The sequence below is a fragment of the Taudactylus pleione genome, unplaced genomic scaffold (genome assembly GCF_031769625.1).
Source record: "Taudactylus pleione unplaced genomic scaffold, aTauple2 ptg001314l, whole genome shotgun sequence".
NCBI lineage: Eukaryota > Metazoa > Chordata > Amphibia > Anura > Myobatrachidae > Taudactylus > Taudactylus pleione.
In genome coordinates this window covers 435,883-457,954 of record NW_028285714.1, presented here as the reverse complement: position 1 = coordinate 457,954, position 22,072 = coordinate 435,883, and positions in this window count along the sequence as shown.

Sequence of the window (22,072 nt, the reverse complement as noted above, 5' to 3'; positions counted from 1 at the left end):
GCGGCCATTCCGCAACGGACATTCATAAGAAATATTACACATCAGCCCCTCCAAATCCGGAAATTAAGGAAACGGGGATGCCGGGCAGGGAATAGAAATAGAGAAATTAGAAAAATTAGGAAAAAAGAAAGAAACAAAGAGAAAAAAGCACAAATACAAAAAAGCAGGATGGAGCAAATGAATGAACTAGCACTGCCGGGTAAAGTGTTCAACCTAAGCAAAAGGGACCTCATGGAGGTCGAACTTAGCTTACTACGAAAAGGATTGAAATTCGCCCCAACATCTTTGGGAGATAGCTTCAGAGAGTTTATAGACACACACAAATTTACTCGGAAGGTTACTCTAAAAAAGTTTTTTGAATTAAAACAAAAAGATGGTATAGTAGACAATACAGAACAACAGCCGCCCATCTCAAAGTTTAAGAAGAAGTCACACTTTTATCCAGCTCATGTCAAAGGAAACTATATAGACACCTTCAATAAACTAGTTATAAGTAACCTAGAGGAGATGAAAAAAGTTGAGATGAAGAAAAAAAACATCAAGCATAATCTAACCAAAAAGGAGAGAGAAGCCCTTAAATCTCTCAGTGAAGATCAAAACATAGTGATAAAGCCATGTGATAAAGGTGGAGGAGTAGCCATACTTAATAAGGAAGTTTACAAAAAAGAAGTTTATTGACAATTGGCTGACCAATCCATCTATAAGAAATTGAGAACTGATCCGACACTGAAAATTAAGGAGAACTATGAGAAACTTTTAAAGAAACATCTAGACACAGGAGGGATGACTAGAGAGGAATTTGATTTTGCAACAGCAGACAACATCATGGTTCCCTCTATATATATCCTCCCAAAAGTACACAAAGACCCCATCAATCTCCCAGGAAGACCCATAATAGCGGGTACAAATAGCCTTACATCCAACCTATCGGCTATCATTGACAAACTACTACTGCCAATAGTAAAGAAAAATCCTTCTTACTTGAAAGACACTGGAGATACCCTGTTAAAAATTAGGGATATTGTTTGCGAATCATATATGATTCTAACAACTGGTGACGTCACGTCATTGCACACATGTATCAGACATGAAAGTGGACTAGAAGCAGTTAAGTGGCTTTTAGAAACCACTGATTTCTCCATAGATCTAAAGAATTTCATTATTGAAGTGATTCATTTTATATTACATAATAATTATTTTGAGGGAGAATATTTTTTGCAACAATCTGGGACCACCATGGGAACCAAATTTGCCCCGAGCTACACCAATTTATTTATGGCTCATTGGGAATTGCAGAATATTTACAGTGGTGTAGCTTGAGGGGAACATTGATGACGATCTACTTATTTGTAAGGGCCCAGAGGATAAATTGAAAACATTCCTAAGTGGATTGAATGAGAATCATATGAACATTGCCTTCACATTTGAAAGTAGTAGAGAACGGATCAACTTCTTGGATCTTACAATTTATATAACCACAAATGGAATTCAAACTATGAACTATGAACACATACATCCCTGTGGGCAGTTTACACAATCAAAATTGGTTGAGAGGTGTCCCAAAGGGCCAATTACTAAGAGTGAGGAGGAACTGCAGAGAAGACTCAATATGCAAAAAACAAATGGAGACTATGAAAAACAAGTTTAAGGCCAAAGGATACAGTCACACTGCCTTAACAACAATTATGGAAGAAACCCTGCCCAAGGATAGAGATTCTCTTCTAAGATCACATAGAGACTCTTTATATAAACAAACTAAAGACAATGAGTGGGCGTTCATCACAAATTATGATGCGGAGTATAAAACAGTGGAACGGATAGTTTCCAAACACTGGCATTTACTATGTAGTGATCCAGTGTTAAAAGAGGTAATACCAACAAACCAAAGTTTGTATACCACAAGGTGAAAAAGGACCATCTAGTTAAAAGTGCACTTCCTTCAAATTCCAAAGATCTAGTACGGACAAAGGGTTTCCATAGATGTGGACAATGTTTAGGATGTAAACAAATTAAAGCTGAATCTTCAAAATACACGGAAATTAGAGTAAATGGCATCACAAATAAAATAGAGGATTTCATCACTTGCCATACAGCTAATGTTCTGTATTTAGTAGAGTGCAAGTGCGGTCTGGCCTATATTGGTAGAACTTCAAGATCTCTGAAGACCTGAATTGCAGAACATCTGAGGAATATCAAGAAGGGTCTTCAAAGTCATCACCTCTCAGAACATTTTCATCTAACACATAATTGCTCGGTGGAACAGATTAAATATTTTGTAGGATTGAAACATGTGAAAACAAATTGGAAAGATAGGAATGTGGAGAAGAATTTGGCAATGGCTGAGATGAAATTAATATATAAATTAAAAACTTTAACCCCAATGGGCTTGAATCAGGACTTTGAGTTAAAATGGTTCTTATAGATCTACAGTACATCCACTTTCATTCTGTTTATAACTTGTATCTACCTAACCTATTTAAATGTACAGTATATCCAGTATACAGTATATCCCTCGCAATTTGGATTTTGCATCAATTGGCTGCTATAGACTTTATTGTCCTATATCCAATTTTTTATCTTTCTATTAATTTTATATAATCATGCAGTATTTATGTATTTTATTCATTTATTAAACAAGCATTTTATGTATTTATTTATGAATTTTTATCCACATTTTATAGTGCTTCACAAATGCTACTCATTGGTGCATTCCTTTCTTTCAGAAATTAGGTTCCAGAACATTTGTGATGCGGAACAAAATCAAATTAACTAAATTTCTTGGGACTAAATTCCTTGATACACTATATGACATCACTTCCGGTTTTACGAGAATCGACTTCCGGGAGGGTGCTAAAGGATTGCAACTTTGATGTGTGGAGCATAGTGAATTCTGGAGCTGTAGGGGAGATACCCAATGAAGTATCAGCTCTGGGAAGACACAGAGAACATTCAAAGGGACTTTATTCAGCGACGCACGACCACTTCTGGTCTGCGAGTAACCGGAACCGGAAGTCACCGCTAGCAAGGGTATTTAAGAGAGCCCACATTACTTACACCTCCAAGCCTTGATAAAGGTACATAGGGTACTGAAATGCATTGACAGGAGGGAGTATCATCGCTCTAACACCAGCACTTGGAGAAGTAATGGACATGCAGATCTGAGGGACCCAGACTATCTCTCTGCAGATATAACATCTTGCCCAATACCTTCAAGTTTCTGTTAATACAGCCACCTGACATTAGAGTCACCGAGCTGAATTTTTTATATGTGTTTTGTTTGTGATTTTGTCTACATGTTTATGTCAATAAATAGTGTACATTTTACAGTCTAAAGCTTGTTGTGTAGTGTACCAGGCATAGTTACATAGACATCACCATTACCATATTGGCTCATTATCATTGGAAATCCTTAGAGCATGTTACCATTGGTTTTTGGAGGGAGCACTTTTGTCAGTTTTCACTTTCTTGTATATAATGGAGTAGTATCTGGCGCACCCAAGAACCCTCTAGTATTTATTAGATATTGGTCCATAATTGGCAAAGGAGCATCTTTGGGGATGCAGTCAGTTGGACAGAGTATTATTTGTATTATATATGATTTAACATTAATTTAGTGTGTAAGTATTTTAGCGCGTTGAGGGCACCTGTATTGAAATATGATATATATAGTCAGGCTCTGCACCATAACTGCTATCATATTGGGTTAAAAAAGATTTCTCAATCTATTTCCAGAACTTCTATTTCCATATATTCCAATATGCAAATGAGGTCTTGCCCCTAATACACCAATGCTGGGTACACACTGTCGAAGCTGGATGATTGGCTGAGATCAGATCTTTGAAAATATCTAAAGATGCCATGTTTGCACTGTCTGCATGACGCCATCTGGCGTAGTCAGTATAACATCATTGTGTACGGCGCTATTTTAGCGTTGTGTACATCTGCCGTGTTACTGCACACTGTTAAAGTCTTTACATAATAAATGCACATGGATACACATATGTATTTAAAGACTTTATATATATTTAAAAATGCAAGGTTTGGTCAGTCCTGGGAGACAAGTCCTGTGACATGTCTGTGACTAGTAATTGAAAAACACACACATACTGTGAGGTGCAGACGAATGTTTTGAATGAACCATTGTCTTTAAGTCTGACTATCATTGTATGCCTAAAGGAACTAGAATTTACATTCCAAATAGGCTGGAGAGGCCTTTGATTACAGTGTGATTCCATCAAGTATCTGCTGGCCATCTCTGATCAGAACAACTCCATTGTCTGTCATTTTTAACTTAGGCCTGATTCAGAGCCACTCGCAAAAAGCAAGCGCTTGCTCTGAATCAAGGCGTGTGGGTTTTATTTGGGTTGCGGCCTCTTGGCCGCTTGCATAGCTGTGGGTTACCACTCACAGCTTATGCGAGCGGCCATGATGATGGTCGCGATGGTCAAGACCATCGCGACCATCAGGCTTGCGACGAGACCCTTGCAGTAGGGTCTCATTGCCGCAAGCCAGAGTGGACTTCCTGCACTATTAGAGCAGGAAGTCCACCTACTGACATCACTAGTGATGTCAGTAGTGCCGCCCAAAAATGGCAGGTGTTCGCATGGGAACGCCTCCATTTGTGAAGCCACCCACGGCCATGCCTACAAAATGGGGTGAGCTGTTGATCACATTGACAGCTGCTCCTTTTGTAATGAGTCCCGGAGCGAGTGCTTTCTGCGTGCACACTGGGTTGCCATGGTGACCCGCACAGACATCCGACGCTTGCGTGAGCCACGTGATGACATGTGACCACCCATTTGAGCCGGGTTGCCTCAGTAACCATTATGCGGCACCTGGAGCTCCAGACAGCCGCATCAGCACGGCGGCGCCGGTCCCGCCTCTATGACGTCGGTCAACAGGCGGGCGGCAGGGCAATCAGGCATGGACATTATGGGATGTCACAGGGTATTTAGGTAAGATGTGTTGTTCTTCACAGTTGTTCTTGATAAAAGTCACACCGACTGAAACGTTGGACGCTGATCCTTTGGAATCATGAGTCTCATTTATTTCAAGTCCTGTGAGTGCCGCTGTTCTCCAGGCTTCTGGAGTGATGACTGTTTACTGGGACCGGTGCGCATGCGTATGTATCAAGCTGTACCTTTTGTATTTAATTGTCTTTGCGCTAATTGTGATAGATCATAGCGTGTAACTTACTTTTTGTTGTAATAAGAACTTTTTGTGCTTTGGAAACACAGTTGGGCTGGAAAGCAATTATTTATTGTGCGACAGGTAACGCTAAATAGCGTCTTGCGATTATTTAGGGGTCATGACAATATGGTATTCATAGTTGGGGGCTCATAGTTTGGAGGTCATGCTACCCGATTTTACATGGTAACACGGCTCTCGTTTTCTCAACAAAGTGTGGAAGGCGCCATACGCAGGAAGAACGCACTGTGTTTGAAACCTGCTACCATCTAGTGTTGAGAAACCAATACCCGTTATTGTGTGATTTCAAAGGGGTGCTGACTAGAACCTGGGGACAGGAGAAAAAAAAAATCTGTTTCTTTCTTTGTTAGGTTTGGCGCTAAAGTGCGACTTGCACAATAGCGTATACGTGTTTCTTATATTGCTTCCATATGTTTAAACAATCAGTAAGATAACATTGTTGTATTGATAGCGTGATTGCATTGTTTAAGGTCTCTGAATCATACTGCCATACTGTGGAAAGGTTTATTTTTCTGCGCAGAAAAGGTGTTTGAAAATGAACGCGTGCTTGTGACGTGATTAGGAGGACTGTGTGTTTCCTATTGGACTAGGTACTGTGTGTCGGTCCTTAAGACTTGGTAGGTGTCTGACGAGGCAGAAAGCTGCTGGGTGTGTACACATAGCAGGTGTATTGCAGCAAGAACAGGGATTTTGTACCTTGGAGAAAACAAGTAGGTTTTCGAAATTCGGCCCTCAAATAGTGGTTTCAAAGGTCCATTGATCAGTTAGGTTCTCTGGGCATTGTGGTTGGACCGCACGGTTGTGCAGACCATGATTGTGACTGGGGGTAGTGGACGAAATCACTGGAAAGGGTGAGAGTTATTGGAACTCTTAAATACTAACAGTGGAAAGTACTCAAAAAGGAAGCTTAGATGAAGCTTGTGTGGATTCGTCTGGAGTCAGAATAAGTACATAGGCATTATTTTGATCCTCGTTGTGTGCGCTGGCAGTAACGCTCAGTGGTTGGCAGCACATAACGGGAAGAAGCCGAGACGGAGCTTTTGCGGAGATCTGTCTGAAAGCAGGCTAATCACATTGGAATATCCTGCTCCTCTTGTGCATGCTGTCCGCAATGCTTATCGGGCCGGTTGTGCACAAGAGAAGGAGTGCGTGAACATAGCTCTCAGGAATCGTTCACCGGTCCACATACTAGCGAAAAGTGCTTAGCGTTTTCCCAGATGGCTGCCAGGCTGATGCTGGGTATTGTGGATGATGTGCTGCTTTTGGAAGGACCGACAGGTTCGGCAAGGCGTATAATGTATACAAACTGTGTACTGTGATGTATGGGTTAAGATGACCAGAATGTGTGTGAAACCTTTTCCTAAAATTGGCAGTTTTGATTCGGATGTGTTGAATAATGTTAGGGATAGCATCTGTGTGGTGAAATCTCTAAAGAAACAAATAAAATATAATGATTGTTTAAAACTATGGCAACATGAGGGGAACACGTGGCTTAGCGCCGTGCACGTGACGCAAAATAGTGCTGCGCTCATGACTCAAGGGAGCGTGCACGTAACGCTAAATTGCACCGTGTGCGTGCCTCAAGGGAGCATGCACGCACGGCAAGGTAGTGTTGCCGAAGGTGCAGGCATTAGTGCAGGCGGACCTCTATGCGGCTGAAGGTTCAGGTACAGCTGATACCAAAATTAATAAAAATTTAACAAGTAACTTGTACCCTAACCTGAGTAAGTATAAGGAAAATGTTTATGAATCAGATAGATGATGAACCTGTTGTAGTGTCTGCCATTTCACATGCTGTTCAAATTTTAGCTATTCCACCGCAGCAAGCACAGGGAGTGACCCCACTAGGTATAGCATCAGCTGTAGCACCACCAAGTGAAGCGACAGCTGCGGTTGGTGGAAGTAATATAATACGTAGCAGTAGTAGACTGAACCCCCCAAGTACCAAGGCCAAAGGTAGCGATGTGGTAGGTGTCCATCCTGTCTGGACAATAACAGTTCCCAATGTGCCTACAAGGGATGTAACTACTGTATGCATTGTTCAAGGATGAGAGCAGAGCTGCATTCTATAACTATTCCAGTGAGGTACTTTTCTATTGCTCTGGTGCGCTCTTTCATCTGAGTCCTAGTCTGTGACTCCCCCTGCAATGCTGAATCAGTAACAGGGGAGAGACTCATTTCTATTTTCAGACAGCAGAAGCGCTGTCTATTGTTTCCCCTGGGATTGACGTTGCACTCACTCTCTCATCCCCTGTTTGATTTGACAGGGGAAAGTAGAAGTGGGTCTACGTCAATCTATCCCAGGTCTTACTTCGTTCATCTTATTATTTAAAGGATTACCCTCAGTTGGCATTTTCATCCTATGCCATTCATGCTAATAATTGATGCATATATTCAGTATACAGATACCTTTTTCTGCTCATGAGTATATTGTGGGTGACAGATATATGTTACTTGTTCTAATAATTCATTAATGTACAATTCCTCACTTGACATATTATTATTAGGCTATTTTTGCTGCATATGTCTCTCTTTTCATTAATGTGTTATAGTCATTCAGACCCGCTCGTGAGCATCAGTACGCTCGCAAGTGGGTCGATGTTCCCCACTGTGCATGCGCACGACGGAGGGAGCTCCGTCGCGCGCATGCGCGAGACCCGGCGAGCGACATGCTTTCCATTGCTCCGGGTCTCGCACCAAAGGCGGCGTGCTGTCGATGTTGATTGACAGCACGCCCCCTTTGGTTGGCGTGCCGGGGGCGTGCCTGCCAGACGGAGGCGTTCCTATGGGAACGCCTACCGTCTGAAGCCGGCCCCACTGACATCACTAGTGATGTCAGAGGGAGTGATTTTTTCTCTGATAGAGCCAAAATCACTCCAGGGCTTGTGGCAGGGAGACCCTACCGCAGGGTCTCCGTCGCAAGTCCGATGGTCACAATGGTCAAGACCATCGCAACCATCTTTTTGGCCGCTCGCATAAGCTGTGGGTGGTCACCCACAGCTATACGAGCGGGCAGGAGGCCGTTCCATTTTCATGGAGGAAGGCCCTGATTCAGAGCGAGCGCTCTGGTCAGAGCGTTCAGCTCTGAATCAGGCCCTCTGTCTTTAATTCATTACTTACCCATGGAAAGTGCTGCAATATGATTATTCATGTCTAATATTATTGTTAATTGTCACCACCTTACAGTTGATTCCATATACTGTATATAGGTCTCTCTTAAATTGATTATTGATATTATTGATTAGTAATTAACTCTTTTTTGTGTCATCTGAACGTGGTGTGACTTCCATTTTTGCGCAATGTCAGAGATCTCATGAATTGTTATCATTTTCGCATAAAACATACCTATTCAGAATATTGAATACTAATATCACCTTTCATTGTTTATTGGACTCAATTTTGAGTCAGAATGTGTGTGAAACCATTTTTCATGTCCTTGAGAAGGCTAGATAATTAAAGTTAATTATATTGATATTCCTCATAATTTTTAATTTTCATCTCAATCTTGGGACATTTCGTTTTTAAGAAGTTGTAGAATAAACATTAACATTTATTTCATATTAACCATTTCATTCATATTCATTTCTTAATTATATTCAAGAGTGCGCCCATATAGGCATATTTGTCCTTCCCTTTTTATGCTCCTAGCATGAAAAGTTTCCTTTTTACTGCATTCTATAATGTCAGACTTTCCCGACCCTAGAAAAGAATTAGCTAAATGCCAAAAATTTGTTAAGGATATCGGTAATGCTCATGAGCTAACCAACAGGGATTGGCAAGTGGTATTACGGGCATGTCTTCCATCTAATACCGACATGAAAAGATTCATCACGGCCTGTGTATTGGATGGAGACAATCCCTTAACTGATGAAAGTAACTAAGATAACATTGCCCGCATAGTCACCCAATTGGCCGTATATTTTCCAGTAATAGTGAACTGGAGTAAAATTTTCACCATTAAACAGAAGGAGAGTGAGTCTGCAGCAGATTATTTCACCCGAGCACTGCAGACTATCACCCAGTACACTGGGATAGAAGACATAAAAGACAACACACACCACAGGGAAGTAGCAGTCACGGTACTTATGGATGGTCTTAAAGACAACCTAAAGACCAGGGTTCAGACCTCCCAGCCTAACTGGAGGGGAATCACGGTAGATGCTCTCAGGGAATCTGCTATTGAACATGATAAAAACATCCTCAGGAAAAGAGAAACACAAAGCGAAAAAGTAATGGCTGTTAGCATTCAAGCTTTGGAAGCAATGTATATACAGCCACAAGAGACATGTACACCTGCGCAAATATATGCTTTCAGTACAAAGCATCCTGCGCAGCCACACATGCATCAGCAACAAAACACATATCAGCATACCTCGCCTCAACACACATACCATACACAGCCTCAAACTCTTCATGTACCCCAACCCACACAACAACAACCTTTCAACACATATTCACGAAGGTGTTATAACTGTAATCAGATAGGGCACATAAGTAGAAACTGCAGGGAGAAGAGGGGGGGACCACCTTACCAGGGGGCACCTAAACACCCACAGAAGTCAGGACAGTTCCAACAGTCACCAGCACACATAGTGGCAGTAAATGCTTTACTGGAAGAAGATAGTCAGTGCTAGGGGTCAGGTCATACCTGTAGTCTACAGGCAGTCAGGTTAACTGAGAATACTAGGGAAGAACCTACAATGACAGTTGGTACTAAACATACTTTTCTTGTAGACACAGGGGTGACCAGGTCAGTGATAAATTCTCCATTAAATTTTCAGGTTACTAACAAGACCATACCAGCATATGGGGGGGGTTTGAGCTGGTGCAATGCATGATGGGAGGAGGTATATAAATTGAAGCGGCCAAAAACAACAGTCTCTCTCTCTGCCATTCCCATCCAAGACACAGACACACACCTGGCTCACTGGACCTCTGACTATACAAGGTACTCTGTCCTCTATAATAACTTGTCTTCTATAATAACTCTATTGCCTAAACTTTCCTTTCCTGCCTATCTATAAGAGCTAACACTCACACTAGATAAGACAATGAATCTTAAATCCTCTCTCTCTCTTTGTCTCAGCTACAGCTCACAGGCTATCAGGCCTTGCCATGAGGTTTCACCCCACATACATAGCAACACAAAGACACAAGGATGACCTCATGGCTACCATGCCATGAGGCTCTAACACATAGCACACTCTCTCTATATACTCACACATGTATTTTCACATAATCATATCCATACACACATAATTGTTTTCTCTGATAGATTGCCCTCCACAATTTATCTATAGACTAGTAGTCTCGCCGGATGTGCAGGGGCAACAATTTACCCTTAATTATAATATTTCTTATAACACCCCTACACACACACATGTACACTTCTCACATACTTCCAGCCATGTGTTTTCTTCTAACACCCCTACACACACACATGTATACTTATCACATACTTCCAGCCATGTGTTTTCTTCTAACACCCCTACACACATGTATACTTCTCACATACTTCCAGCCATGTGCTTTCTTATAACACCCCTACACACACACATGTACACTTCTCACATACTTCCAGCCATGTGCTTTCTTATAACACATTCTTATACACACGTACACAGAGGATAGCAAAATATATATAACACATGCATACAGTTTCCTTACATACACACATACATATAAACATATATACATATATTTGCATGAAGCGAAAGATTAAATCGAATCTGCATTGAAGTTTATTTAGCAACTGCATAGGGTTAATTCATTACTGGGATTAAAGTTAGAAAATCACTTCTGAGGTTATGTACTGTACTGCATACTATATTATCATTTGTATTATTCATATGTAAACCATCTATTATCTTGCAATTCTCATTTATGGAGTAAAATACTTTTTATATCATGTATATGGTGTATAGATAACTGAGTATGATTTCAAGGTTTAATTAATATGCAATGATACATTATGGGTAAGATATGCAGGGGACTTGATAGATTTGTCAAGGGATATTTGGGTGGCATTAGCCCGGTAATAGCTTGCATGTTTAGCTCACATGGAGCTTTGGTTGTTATGCATAACATAACAATGGCAACTCTCTGTCTGGGTGTTTTATGGTAAAGGACGGAAAAAGTAAAAAGACTGTATGGAAGATGAATAAAGTAATCTAGGGGGTCACAGATGTAGCAATATCAGACAGAGAAAATGGATGAAGAGGAGATTTTGTGTAACTATGAGACCCTCAGAGAGGAGTCGAGGTGGTGCGGACACCGGAAAAGCACACTCTAACAGTTACAATTACCAGGGTCCCTCTGGACCAAAGATGGACAGGACACTGGATTGATGGCAAATGTAGCTCCCATAATGGTAAATCTAAAAAGTGGTAGGCAAGCTCTAAAAATTCCCCAGTACCCGTTAAAACCAGAAGTAGAGATAGGGGTTTATCCCATAATTGAGTGGTTATTGCAACAGGGAATTTTACTCCGTACAGCAAGTGTAGCTAATAGTCCAATTTTTCCAGTGAAGAAGGCTGGGGGGGAGGGGCTATAGATTACCCCAGGGCTTCATAGATAGCCCCAGTATTTTCTCTCATGCCTTACACGACTGTTTGCAATCTTTTCAACCTGCTAATGGATCTGTTCTAATTCAATATGTAGGCGATTTATTGTTATGCACTGATTCATTTATGTCATGTTTAAATGATGCTAAACTGTTGTTCTTCATCTCTCACAAACAGGGTAGACGAAGCTGCCAAATGGGCAGCAGGTTTAAGAGTGAGCATGCCAATTAATCAAATGATGGTTTTCCAAGCAACTGATGTGCAGAAATTAATTGAGATGCAAAATTTGTGCTCCATACAGGAAAGGGCAGTCTGGAGATCAAAGGGATGTGTCCAAGAGTCCTCTGGACTTTGGAGAGATGGACAAGGTAGGCCTGTTGCACCCAAGGCATATTACCCAACCTTGGCTGAGGCAGCGCATGGTTTGACTCACCTAGGAAAGCAAGGTATGTCCAAGTTGGTCAGGGCGTATTGGTGTGCACCAGGCTTCTCCTCTCAAGCTGAAAAGAGGGCTGTCCTGTTTGACTTGCTTGAGGAAAAATGTAGGGAAAACAATCCCTACTGAGCCATCCAACATCCCTCCGACAGACGGACCTTTTCAGGTAATACAAATTGATTTCATCCAATTACCACGTTGCAGGAATCTCAAGTATGTATTAGTTTGTACAGATGTGTTTTCTAATTGGGTTGAGGCATATCCAGCTGCCACTAATACTGCTGCTTTTACTGCTAAAAAGAATGTTCAGGAGTTTGTATGCAGATACGGTATCCCTTGAATCATAGAAAGTGATAGGGGTACTCATTTCACAGGTGACGTCTTCCAGAACATGTGTAAGCTCATGGGTATTAATAGTAGATGGTACCAGATCCAAATAAATGGTACTATGCTCAACGCGTTTCCGTGTGGAAGTACCCACACCTTCATCAGGAGCAAATGATCTGGTACCATCTATCTGCCTTATTTGTAGGCTGAACCAATTTGAGGAGGATTCCACTAACTTTGCAGTTTATTGTCACCTGCTCCAGACCGGCCTAATCACTTCTATAGAGACACCACTGGACACCTCTACATCTTGCGAGGACACCTTGCTAACCACATAGGATTGGTAAATGTCTCTTTAATTGCTGGACAATATTCCGGGACTTAACCACCACTAACTTTCCTCCCAATAGGATTGAGCATACAATAAGAGATTTTATTAGCCAATTGGTGTGCACCCATGCATTTACATGCGGTTTTACACAAGCAATGATCTATATCACTGTCCCTATTATAGGGGAATGATTTATTGATATATTGTGTTTTATATGTCTTATTAAATGTTTTTTTGAGCCAGATGCCATTATGTTTAATTAACACTTAGCACCACACATGGGTGATTTATCAAACCCCACCCAGTATACCCTATTAACTCCACACTAGCGCTGTTCCTTTCTATTTTTGTTTTGACCTCCTATTGAGGAGACTTACACCCTCCTCCTTACAGCTGCTTTCGTGATTAGTGCCACTCCTTTGTTGTTTTTTTGTGTGGTTATATTGATAATGAACCAGTAGATGATGGACTTATACGCAACATTACCAGTGGAAGACACTTCTGGTATAAGTATACACTTAGTTCCACCAAGGTAATGGTTGGCAGAGTACCAGAAGGGTACTGTGCAGTTATTGTACAACCTAAAACATGTATTAGTCAAATGGGAAAATCTGGGGTAGGATTATTTGTCAGAGAATTGTGTCCGATGATAAGATGCATTCTATTCCTTATGTACTCCTAGATGATGTGTATTTTATATGTGGAAAGAAAGCGTATAAGTGGCTCTCTCCGAGTTCCGAAGGTTTATGTTATCTGGGAAGGGTACTTCCAGAGGCTATGACCCTTACACATGGTGAAATGCTTGGTATCCATAAAAACACACCATCTCCATATTGTTATGTTCTGGGTTGTTTGTGGACCCGGGGTGGTAGCAGGAGCGATCACAGAAGCGGATTTGAAAATAAAACTAGGATTTTTAATAAGTGCTTGAGTAGACATAAAATAAGGCAGTAAATAAAAGTCCAGGAATATATAAATGTGCACAAGAGTTCTGTGGTGGGAGTAATGGGTTAATGTCCAAGTAGAAACAATTAGAGCTGTCCAGGTGTGCAGGTAGTGAGACTGAAAATAATCAAGTAGGTATGCAGGTAGTGATGCAGGAAATAATAAGCCAGGTATGCAGGTAGTGAACTGAAGCAAATAAGCAGGATGTCAGCAGGCTCAGGCACTCAGGTATGGGCAAGGGTGATGGAGGAAGCGGGGTAGTCCAGCGGAAGCTAGGAGCTGACAGGCAGACTGGCAGACAGCGAATTCACAGGAACAGGATAAGCACAGAGAACTCTCTCTCAGCTAGGCTGAGATACACATTGCACTGGCAAAGAAGGAAGGCACTGACCCTTCCTAAATACCCCATGCCATGCTGTTACTGGCCGGAGGGAACATGTGACTCCCCAGGATTGGCCAGCCGCATCACATGGCCAGAAGGCAAGATGGCGGCGCCCATGCCAAACGGAATGGGCCAGGCCTTACCAGCGCAGAGTGACAACAGGCCCGCACAACAATGCACGCAGCCAAAGCCCCCCGCCAGACACCAGCTCCGCCTCCAGACAGCCCGCGCCACAATGACCTCACAGGTAACACTCGCCTAGTGCCATGCTGAAATACCCTGGCCGTGACACATATCTTCATACGCATTATGAACACCGTGGCAAAAGAAACATGATACCTGGTGACATACATGCAGCTACTCAGTTGATTAGCGAAACAACTGGTTTCCAAATTTTAGTAGCACTAGATCCCACCAGGATCGCTCGGGGTACTTTAAAGTTTAGATACATCCAAGATCTTGCTAAATTAATAGATAATATCACAGAGATGTATGATGACACGTTCAGGTATACCGGCAAGGAGCTATAAGCTTATAAGAAAGAACTTGTGCAACATAGGCTATTGTTAAATTATTTAACAGCTGTTACTGGTGGGTACTGTATAACCTTGGCCACCCAATTTGGTGTCAAGTGTTGCACGTACATCACAAATAACACTAGTGACCCCAAGGAGGTGATAGACCGCAAGAGGGATGAAATGCGCACGGATACACATATGTATTTAAAGACTTTATATATATTTAAAAATGCAAGGTTTGGTCAGTGCAGGGAGACAAGTCCTGTGGACATGTCTGTGACTAGTAATTGAAAAACACACACATACTGTGAGGTGCAGACGAATGTTTTGAATGAACCATTGTCTTTAAGTCTGACTATCATTGTATGCACAAAAGGAACTAGGATTTACATTCCAAATAGGCTGGACAGGCCTTTGATTACATTGTGATTCCATCAAGTATCTGCCGGCCATCTCTGATCAGAACAACTCCATTGTCTGTAATTTTTTAACTTAGTTCAGACAGAAGTAATATCAATAATACCAGTTACTGGATAAAGCTATATATATATATATATATATATATATATATATATATATAGTAATATATGTATATATATATATATATATATATATATATAATCTATGACACTGATGCACATTTGCATACATATATATATATATATACACTTAAACGATCGCATGTGTATCCACAATGCGTGCACACATATACACAGTTGCTATTGTAAATATAAACACACACACATGTTGTACACAACCCCTGCACACAGCACACCTTTTACGCTGCGTGTAGACGCACAACGCATACTTACATATTATCATAAATATACACGCACTCATAAAAGGTTCTTTCACATTAAACATAATATTAGAGGTTTTAGTAGCATATAATTATGTTGTGAAATGTATGTATATGATATTTAAGGTATACAACATGGTAGACATGGCATGTTTGGTACTATACTGACACACTGTTTATTTCCAGATATCTGAACCTATCAGCGAGGGAGAAGCATCTTGCCTTCGATGGTTATGGATTATAGGAAATTATTGGTTGGAATGTATACTCTGTAATGTAGTGCCTGTACCTAGTTTAAACCAATTAAAGAAAGACAATGTACTCTCAAGAGACTGTGGAGAATTGGGACATATCCCTAGTGAACTGTTCTATGAACTACAGCGTGCTACAAAGACCAAGAGCAAGAACCAATGGAATTATGTTTGTCTGTCTACATTGTTGTTATCATGATCTGTTAGGGTATATAACCTGTGTCCCGGTCCCAGTCAGTAGCCATTCTTCTTGGATGACCACAGGCTTCTGGAGTGACGACTGTTTACTGGGACCAGTGCGCATGCGTATGTATCAAGCTGTACCTTTTGTATTTAATTGTCTTTGCGCTAATTGTGATAGATCATAGCGTATAACTTACTTTTTGTTGCAATTAGAACTTTTTGTGCTTTGGAAACACAGTTGGGCTGGAAAGCAATTATTTATTGTGCGACAGGTAACGCTAAATAGCGTCTTGCAATTATTTAGGGGTGACGACTATATGGTATTCATAACACCTAGCGATATGTACCCAGCATGACATCACCGATGACGGAACCCGATATGCGGCAAGTGCATACACGCTTGCCAATGCAGGTTCCAACGGGGGGGGGGGAAGAATAGCAAAGAATCATTAGCAATGTCCCCCGCTGGGGGCATTGTCGTTAGCGACCCGAAGGAGCATGCGTATCATAAGTACACACTGGACGATGTACCCAATATGTTGCTCCGATCTGCGGGATCAGACGACATATCGTCTAGTGTGTACCCAGCTTTAGGGGGAGATTTATCAAAGCTTGAAGAGAGATAAAGTGGAGAGAGATAAAGTACTAACCAATCAGCTTCTAGCTGTCATGCTACAGGCTGTATTTGAAAAATGACAGGAGCCGATTGGTTGATACTTTATATCTCTCCACTATATCTCGATCCAAACTTTGATAAGTTCCCCCTAAAGCCACATGCAGGGTTGTCCCAATCATGCACTTTTCAAATAGAACATGTACATTTTGGGTGCCAAACAGAGACTGTCTCATGAAAATTGGAACTGACGCAGGGTATGCATAACATACAGTATGTAATTTATGGATCACATTATCTGTAAACTGGTAAGAGAGATTGACTACGCATGTACTCAGTACCAATGATACCTCTATATGTAACTACACAACATATTGCCCCTTAATTCTTATCTATATCAAATTAGCTTGTAGTCTAGTTTTATAAAGATGTTTGTTTCACACTATGGTATTCTACATTAATCATATCAATACGGAAAAGTCCAATTGTAATTAATTCCATGCTTTCTGCGTTCTAGGATTAACTGCAATTTTCCGGTTAAGTACTTGAAGAAATACCACAAGAAATCCCTTAGTAGTTTGGTATCATTTGGACTGAGGCCATCAGAAGCACTTTACACCTCTCCCAGCCTCCAGTATCCCAGCTGTGCTTCATAGCTTGTCCTAACTGATCTTCACATATAGGGCATTAAAGCATTTAATGCCTCACTTAGCACTTACTGTATGTCTCAGATGGCACTTTCAGGTTTTAAGGATTGAAATGAGTATAGTATTGTGGTTTAAGCAGAAAAGCATGTGTCACAGTTAGGGAAATATCTGCAGACATAATTAATATTCATTTTAATTAAAAATCATTTTTTTGTGGTTTGTTTAAAAGAAAAAGGAAACAGTTTTATAGTCTTAGGGTTATGCTACGGGAAAGGTGAGATATGGTTATCAGGTGGTTTAGGGTAAGGGTGAGAATACCAAATTCTGTCGGGATGCCATTGTCAGTATTCTGACTTCCGGAGACATGTACCCAACCCCTTCAAACCAGCACATTTATTCTCTCTAACTATGTTATTCTATATAAGGTACACACACTGTGCATAACAACTACAGATGTGCACAGACCTCCGTGTTATGGTTTTGCACAATACCACGCTCAATGTGTTTTGGTTCAGATTCGGTTTAGGTTTTCTTTAAAATTGATAAAGACAGCTAAAATCAGTCATTTGGACCTGTTTATATGGAGTGGGGGGGGGTAAGGTGCGCTCCACCTTGGTGTGGTGGTTGTATAGTGGGTGGGTATGGTGTGGGGTGACTAGGTATGTTGCGAGTGTTGCAAATGGGACTGAAAAATTTGGATGGGAATAGTACTGGTGTTTGGTCCTGCAACTTGCTCATTCCCTATGGGAAGGAGACCGTAGTTGTGAAGAGGGATCCATTCAGATCCCTCCGCTGCTGCTCAGCTTCTTCCGCCGAGGCTGCCTGCATGAACCCTAGTTCACATAGGCGACACTAGCACTGCCGAGTCAGACTCAGCAATGCAAATTTTTACTGCTACAGAAGTACGAGTCAAAGGATTCGTGGAGACAACTAGGGATGAGGGGGTTCAGTTCCCTGAGAACCGAACCCGCCCGAACTACGGGGATCCGAGGCAGATCCGAGTCGGCTCGGGTTTTCCCACCTGACTAAGATCTGAAAACGAGGCAAAACATCATCATCCCACTGTTGGATTCTTGCGGGTTTTGGATTCTATAAAGGTCCCCATGATCATTTTTCGTTCCGGCAGTGGAGCGTAAAGAGGGAGAGAGCTGGGATCTGTTGCTGATGCTGATGTTGACCTTAGGGGTTGGCTGCCAGGCTACTGTTGTCCATATAGGGGCTGGGTGGCTACTGTTGTCCATATAGGGGCTGGCTATTGTCCTGTCCATAAGGGCTGGCTGTTGTCTTCTATAGAGGGGCTGGCTGTTGTCCTGTCCATAAGGGCTGTTGTCTATAGAGGGGCTGGCTGGCTGTTGTCCTGTCCATAAGGGCTGGCTGGCTGTTGTCCTGTCCATAGGTGCTGACTGTTGTCCTGTCCATAGGAGCTGGCTAGCTGGCTGTAGTGCTGTGTTGTCTAGGAGGTGTTCTGTCCTTCAGGGATGCTCTTCACCCACCCCCAGTGTGAAAGGCTGCAGCCTTGAGGAAGAGACCTTGCGTCTCGAATCACGTCAGCAACCTGCACCTGTGTCATCTCCTGGACTTCAAAAGCTTTTCTACAGGAGTCCCTCCCCGTTTGGGTTAACACCCGCTGGCTCCACACCACTCTTCAGGTAGGATCTCCTGAATATTGTCATAAATAATTCTCTGACTAACCATAATATGGTTTTTTATGAATGTTTTTACATTGCATGCACTTGATCATATACATATTGATAAAACCGAAACCGCCCCCCCCCCTTTTTTTCTGAGATGAATTGATCACTGAACTGAAAATCTTGGACTCAGTGCGCGATATATGTACTGTTTCATTTTGTGAATGATATATTTTTTATCTACATTTTACTATATTTTAAAACATTTCTTATTTAATAAATGCTTATGTTTTATGTCTAATCATCACAAAATATGTGAGCTTCATTTCCCTATTGGTTGTATCTGAGTAGTGCCTATGTACAGGTAACAATCCATTTTAGAAAATGTTGCAATTATTTTGGTTTCCACTAGGGAAAACTTTTTACCCTACACGGCCTGCTTACACTCAGGAGCGCCCAGTTTCGCGTATACACCACATTTTAATTTTTTTTTGTGTGCGTGTTAGCTACACCTGTCATCGGCATAGGTGTGCAGGGGTGCTGTGCTGCTGTCTGTCAAAAGGCTGCTGCCCAAAAAATAAACAAACAATATTTTTTGTGTGCATGTTAGCCACACCACCAGTGAAAAAATAAAAACAATTTTTTTGTGTGCATGTTAGCCACACCACCAGTGAAAAGATAAAAACAATTTTTTTGTGTGCATGTTAGCCACACCACCAGTGAAAAAATAAAAACAATTTTTTTGTGTGTGCGCGTTAACCACATTTATCAGCAACACAGGTGCGCAGGGGTGCTGTATCGTTTATCAAGAGGCTGCTGCCTCTTTCGGATGCTCTCTCTCCCAAGTGCCCCCTAAAAAATAATTAATCAATCAATGTGTTTTTATTTCTGGGTGTGTGTGTGCGTGTTAGCCATGGCATAAAAACACCTCTGCTAAGATTTGCATAAACATTTTCAAAGGTGAAAATAGAGGATATGGTTTAAAAAAATGGAATAAAGCAGTTAAAGCTGCTTTCTCTGATTATAGTATCCCTACTCCCTACCCATAGCCCCTCTACCTGAATTTCAGTGAGTCAGAGGGGCAACTCCATGCAACCGTCAGAAGATGTGTAGGGGTTTGGTGATGATATGGACTAAAATGGAGCTCACAGCCACTAAAGTGGACAATGAATGCCCAATCTAACTGGAAGCGCAGCTGTAACTTATACACAAAACAGGATGGGATGACGATATAGGCTTGGGTGATGGTATAATCTAGGGTGATGTATACTGTACATCATCTTCTTCACACAATATTAACTTGTCCCCACTGGAATCCACCATGACAGGTGCCTCGGTAATTTTTGCACGTAACTGACGGTAAATGTCTTTCTCGTAGAATTTGTAGTTCATTTTGATGGACTTCATCTTTTCCACATTTTGGGGAAGTAGTCTCAGGCCTATCATTGACAAAGTTCCCGGCTGTGCTGAAAACTCTTTCGGAGCGAGTACACACTGGAAGGTGGCCAGCTCAGGTAAAGCAAAGACAGTTAATATTCTTCATGTTGCCAGGCCCGCCAAGAGACGCAGCAGGCCCGGGTAAAAGGGTGTGTGACCTTATCACGGAAGGCGTGGCCATGCCCCCTGCGGTAAAAAAAAGTAACATTTTGCAGTGCCGCGAAGTGGTGCCGCGCACTCGGGAGGCGGGCGCTCTGAGCCCCCTCAGCCTGGCGCATAACCATTGGGGGGTGCGATCAGCTTGATCGCTTCCCCCACAGGCACAGGAGACTGCCGTGGATGCTTCTTAGCAGCCACGAGCAGTCTCCCAGTGCAGCCCAGCACACAGCAGCATGTGCTGGGCTGCTGTGATGTAAGAGGGAGAGGAAAGTGGTGCCAGACCCGGGCCCCTGCTGAGCCCCTCCAGCAAGCCCGGGCCCGGGTAATTAGTACCCACTCCCCCCCTCTCGGCGCCCCTGCATGTTGCCCATTACAAGTGGCAACATGAACACTTTCATGTTTAGAAAGATAATATATCCCCAAATTGCCTCTTTTTCCTGCCAGTAGTTATTTACATGTATCTCTTTCTCTTCAGATCTGTGTCCATTGGGAAGAAAAACAACGTCTTCATCCCTTCTGGGATGAAAATCCACTCCCAGCAAGCAGGCATGGCGCTCGAAAGACACAACATAAGACTTAAACCTTAAATCTGAAATGTTGCATTTAATGCTCTGTTCCGCTTGTTCACATATCTGATCTGGTGCATACACACGGTACGATCTGTACCACCAACGACTTGCAAGATATCTTTCAAAGATATATTTCAGTTAGTCATCCTGTCACATCTCTGAACAGGGAGAATTGACAATATCGTCCAAGTTGGCCTGCATGCATGGACGATGAAAGATATCTTTAGCGTCCATGCGGGAATGGGCATCGTTGGTCGATCGTTCACTGCCTAAAAATTAATGATATGAACAATATATCGTTCAACTATATCATTGTTCATATCATTCAGGAAAATCGTCCCATGCGTATACAGCATTACTCTGCTTTTTTTAATGTCCCTGTACAGGTTGGGAAATGCCTTTACAGAAGGTTTGCAAAGGATTATTTAAGTCAATTGTTTTTGGAAAGCAGTCTTCCTGGTACCCTTCTAGGATGAAAATCCACTCCTAGTCGCAGTATCAAGCACAAGATTCTCAAAGAAGACACAATGTAAGGCCTTAAATCAGTGGTAGCCAACCTCGGTCCTTGAGAGCTACTAACAGTTCACATTTTCCAGACCACCAAGCAGGTGCACAGGTGTATTCATTACTCAGCACCACATTTGAAAAGATCCACAGGTGGAGTTAATTATTTATTTCAGTTGTGATTCTGTGAGGAGACCTGGAAAACATGCACTGTTGGTAGCTCTCGAGGACCAGGCTTGGCTACCCCTGCCTTAAATTACAGCTCTTATGCTTGTCCAAATATCTGTGCTGGTTAAGTGGCACTTTGAGGCCACTAACTAACTATGGTTTTTTTTATGTCCCTGTACAGGTTGAGAAATACCTTTACAGAAGGTTTGCAAAGGATTATTTAAGTCAATTGTTTATTTGTTTTTGGAAAGCACTCTTCCTGGTCCCATTCTGGGATGAAAATCCACTCCTAGCCGCAGAAGCAGGTGCAGAGTTCTAAAGAAAGACACAACGTAAGGCCTGAAATCAGGGGTTGCCAACCACGGTTCTCGAGAGCTTACGTTTTCCAGATGACCTAACCA